We start from the raw sequence: 5,567 nt of genomic DNA on the forward strand, positions 1-5,567 counted from the left end.
TTTGGGTAATGTTCTTTAACACCTTCCCTCAAAAAGTGTAATTAAAAAAAATTTCCTTTCTATGCAAGGAAATACATTACTATTTGCTTCTTCCAACTGCCAGGAAATGTTCTTTTGCGGCAGTCTCCAGGTGAAGCAAACAGCTAACCCACTGCTATAAAAGGGGAAACAGCCAGACAATGCCTTTGGCTTTGAATCACTTTTCCAGAACTTGAAAGCCTTTTGCAAAACCTGAAAATGTCTCCCTGGAGCAAGGGACTTTCTGAACTATGTTTAAAATAACTTGGGAAGTGATATAAAAAAGTAGAACTCCTTTCGGGTTATAGGAACAGCTCATGCCATCAGTTCTCAGTACTGATGGGCCAGCTCTGCATAACTCTTCCCCCAAACCAATTAGTTCATCATGTCCCACTGGGGAAAAAGAGAAGAGAGTCGAAAGACACCTGTACTGAAGGTTAGTATAGCAGCGTTGTGGGCAGAAGTGGGCTAGTAATAAATACTGAAGTAAGTACTGCATAATTATAACTAATCAGTTATGCTAAAATGAGCCAGTATGGCAGCCTAATTGAGATGATCCTTGTTGCTTCCTACAGGAATGCGATTTAATTAGACTGGGTAAACTGACAGTCAGCAGTAACCTCACAGAATCCCAGGCAATATGAAACGAAGCAAGAGAAATATCACCCTGGCTGGCTTTCAGTTTGTATGAAATGGACATTAAAGCCATCCATTTGGCCTTTGGGAGACTGAAAGCCTTTTTTCATGTGAGCTTAGGGCTTGAGAAAAAGGGTGTGTTTTTGTGTTTGGACTTTTAAAAAAGAATCCATCTAGATAAAGCAGACAAAGCAATTTAACTTGCATTTCAAGGTGCTCTGAGGATTCAGAATGTCCAAACACAGAGGAAACTAACCAGATTGTGTTTTCAGAGGGGTCTAATTTGGAATAAATAAGAGACAGCTGTTAAAAGTAATAAACCTGTTTTTATTTTGAATGCTCAGGAGAGAGGCATGTTCCAGGAGATTCTTAGGGCATGTGGTTGAGAGTAAGATGTAAATGGGGGAGTAGGGGCATGTTTTGGTTCTGTTAAAAAAAAAAATCCCAGAAAGGACAGGATCAGGGAGTTGCTTATGTGGCTTGGTTGGAATTTGACAGTTCTCAAATCTATCAGGTAGATAGGCATGGCAGCCCTGGAGATTCAAATTTGGCCTATGAGATCATTATTATAATCTCAGGAGTGTGAGGCAGTGTTGTTTGTTCTCTGGGTTGAATAGAGAATGGGATCCAAACGAGGACCTTAATGCAAGGTAAGTCATGTCTTAAAAAAATAAAACAGGGGAGAGCTAAATTCTGTCAACAACTTTTATATGCAAATGATCAAATCGTATAGACCATTGCCTGGACAATAAAATTAAAGTAACTATTCCCAACAAGGAAACCCTTTTGAAGATCTGTTATATATTGATGACCATAATTTCTACTGAAAGTGTAGTGGACTGAGTACTCTAATATGTAGAACCAAAAGTCAAATCTCAAATCTTTTGTTGTTGTTTTTAAGATTTCTTTAGTTGTTAGAGAGAAAGAGAGCACAAGCAGGGGGAGCGGCAGGCAGAGCAGATAGGGAGAGAAGCATGCTCCCCACGGAGCTAGGAACCTGGTGTGGGGCTCCATCCCAGAATCCTGGGATCATGACCTGAGCTGAAGGCAGACACTTAATCGAATGAGCCACCTAAGCATCCCCCACATCTCAAATTTTACTATAATAATTGCTAAAGACAAAATGTTTTGCAGCATTGATCACACAAATGCTACGGAGGGCTAGAAAAGTCACACGATGTTGCTCTGAACCACAGTTTACAAGTTATTCTCTTCTGTTCTTAACCTAGATAGAAGGTTCAGTATAATGAAAGATGTTAGCGTATGTTGGCTTGTGGAGGGAGGGAGAGAGGAGGTTTTCCATGTGGGTTTACTGCAGATGTAAAAGAAGGGAAAAACAAAACACTCAAATCCTCTCTTCCAGGCTGTGTGGCTTCTTCCCTTCCAAAGTCCATGTGCGGTTTGAGGATCAGCACATATGTGAGAGGACTTGATGTGTGCGTGTAAAGGGATGGTTTCATGGTTGTTAGAAAGTGAGATCACAAACTTATGAGGAGGAGAATTAATTATTAAAGAAGTTTGTGGTATTTAAATGAGAATGAATTATAAAACAGTTACCACAGTACATTTAAAAATTACATGCATTAAAAATAGTCCTAAAGTTGTTTTCTCTGGGTAGAGGCATTATGGGTTCTTCAAAAAGTTATTTTGCATCTTTATATTTTCTAATCTTCCTATAATATAGTGCATTTTTTGTAATAAAAATTATCTTTAAATAAGATTCTGATCAGTATTTCTGAGTGTAATTAGAGTCATAATTCAGTGTATGTCTCTCTCTCTCTTTCTATATATATATGTAAAATACACACACACATGCACACATATATATATATGCACACATATATAATTAATCTAACATATGAATAAGTCAAACATACTAGACATATTTTTTTTTGGCTTGCCTTTGTCTTCCTGCCATATCAGATCCTACATTTTCTCACCTTACCACTAACAACATTTCTTGCTTTCCTCACCCCACACATGGGCCAGGTTACAATTTAGAATTCATCCTTTGATATTTTCCTCCATGCTTATTTGCTCATGTAGATATGCAAAGACATCACATACTGCTATTGGTTGTTTAACAAAATGAGGTGAATTATATATAGGTCTCTATCTCTTGCTTTTGTCACTCAATAATATCCATTGAAAACCTACCAAACCAGCTGCCAGAACCCTAATTCATCACTTTAATGGCTGTATGATATTCCACAATGTAGATATACCACAATTTATTCAGCAATTCCCCTATCAAATTTTCTAGGTTTTTCACCATTATGAAAAATGTTGTAATCAGCATTATCATGCATGTGTCATTATTTATAATTTTATTTCTTTGGGAAAGTGTCCCAAGGGTGGGAATGTCAAGTCAGAAAAAATGCATTCAAGATTTTAATAGATATTGCCAGATTGCTTTCCAAAAAGGTAGTAACACTTAATTACACTACCATGTATGAAAGTATTCTTTTTTGATTACTGACAGTAATTGGCAGTCATTCTTTTTAATTTTTGACAATCCAAAAAGCATAAAGTAATATCACATTTTAACTTTAATCTCATTTCTCTATCATAGAATTTGAGCGTCTTTTTAAGTGCTTATCCATTATTTGGAATGATTTTTGTCTGAGTTGTTTATTCTGCTTATTTATTTTGCTTATTTTACTGCGGGGGTATTTGCTCCTTTTTTTTTTTTTTTAAGATTTTATTTATTTGTCAGAGAGAGAGAGGGAGAGAGAGCGAGCACAGGCAGACTGTGGGGGTATTTGCTCCTTTTTTTTTTTTTTTTAAAAGATTTTATTTATTTGTCAGAGAGAGAGAGGGAGAGAGAGCGAGCACAGGCAGACAGAATGGCAGGCAGAGGCAGAGGGAGAAGCAGGCTCCCTGCTGAGCAAGGAGCCCGATGTGGGACTTGATCCCAGGACGCTGGGATCATGACCTGAGCCGAAGGCAGTCGCTTAACCAACTGAGCCACCCAGGCGTCCCCCCGCCTTTTTTTTTTCTTAAAGATGTATTTATTTGACAGATAAAGATCACAAGTAGGCAGAGAGGCTGGCAGAGAGAGAGAAAGAGAGAGAGAGAGGAGGAAGCAGGCTCCCCGCTGAGCAGAGAGTCTGATTCGGGGCTTGATCCCAGGACCCTGGGAACATGACCTAAGCTGAAGGCAGAGGCTTTAACCCACTGAGCCACCCAGGCACCCCACTCTTCTTTTTCAATTTGTAAGCATTCTCTGCACATTTTGTATCCTAATTCTTTGTCTGTCATCGGTCTTAATTAATTCAATTTACCATACCATTTATTTCCTGAATTTGTTTATGGTAACACTTATCTTATATTTTGATATAGTTAGATATAACTATCTTTTCTTTTTATAACTAACTTCTTCTTTTTTTTTTTTGTCTAGCTTTGGAGAATTACAAATGGCTATATTTAGTCAGTATTTCTTGGCAGTCCTGGTATTAGTTGCCAAGGGGAACAACAACAATAACAAAAGTGCCCTCTGCAAATAGACAAGTTAGAAACAGAAAACTCCTAAATAACAATGACTTAAATAAGATAGAAGTTTATTTCTGTCATGGAGTCAATATAGTCTTATCAACTATATTGATAAGTTTTCTTCTTTCTTGACAATGTATTTGATGTTCAAGGCTTCCATTCCCCAGATCAACTCATGATTCAAAATTCTGTTAGAGATCTGGCCATTTTATACATTTCCAGGCCAGAAGAAAGAAGGAAAATAGATGGGCCATGCCATTTAAAGAATTTCCCAGAAATTGTTCACCATTTCCATTGCTATCACATCTACAAGAGCTTAATAACACCTATTTGCAAAAGGATGCTTACATTTCCGTGGCTGAAGACTATGAAACAGTTTTAATTCCAGGTGGCTTTGTGCTCAGCTAAAAAATCAGGGGTTCCAATAGTTTGGAAGTCCCAACAGTTTGGAAGCTTACCACAGAGAACTTCAAAAAAAAATAATCACCTGAGATACTTTGAGTAATGATTTGGGAGAAAATATACCTTTTATGGAGACTTTATACTACTCTAAATAAGTGATGAATGAATAAATGTATTAATAAACTCACTTCTAATGTTTCAAAAAAATCTTCATTTTCAGGGTCCCTAGGTGGCTCAGTTGCTTGAATGTCTGCCTTCTGCTCTGGTCATGATCCCAGGTTCTGGGATCAAGACCCACATCAGGCTCCCTGCTCAGCGGGGAGTCTGTTTCTCCCTATGCCTCTCCCCACCTCAAGCTTATGCTTGCTCTCTCTTCACTCTTTCACTCTCTCTCTCTCTCTCTCAAATAAATAAATAAAATCTTTAAAAAATCCTCATAAGTATGCCTACTTATTTGGAAAATTGCTATCAACTGGAAGTGACCCAGCACCACTGCATTAAGAAGAGAACTTTTTTCCCCTAACCATTGCTCAGGTTCATCAATTGCCCAATGCTCTCACCAATTTTGAAACGTCCTTTGTGAAACTGGTAAAAAGATCAAAGAAAGAATCTGCTGGGAGAAAAAACCCAAAAAACACATTTTTCAGCTAGATGGGTTAATGCTGCTGAGAGTTTTTTAATGAGTGGCTTAGATTCAAAGGAGTAACTTCTGTTTAGATGCTGTCATGTCTAGCCTATTTTTAATAAGATTGCACATTGCAAAAGAATGTAATAAATTTTATCTTTAAGATGTAAAGATGGAAGCAAAGCAGATGCCATGGTTTATAATGTGGGTCTCTTATCGGGTTGCCTTTTGAGTCTAAGAGATAAATTTCAAAATACATTTCACCCATGCTTGCAGCATATTGGAAATAATGCAGATTTTCTGGGCAAACCAGGTACCTAATTTTGAAATAAAATACTTGTATTATTAAAAATTAAAAAGTCAGTAGTTAGAATTAGGGGCACATGATGGACAC

Source organism: Mustela putorius, unplaced genomic scaffold (assembly GCF_011764305.1).
Source record: "Mustela putorius furo isolate JIRA1106 unplaced genomic scaffold, ASM1176430v1.1 tig00003834_pilon_pilon_pilon, whole genome shotgun sequence".
NCBI classification, from domain to species: Eukaryota; Metazoa; Chordata; class Mammalia; order Carnivora; family Mustelidae; genus Mustela; species Mustela putorius.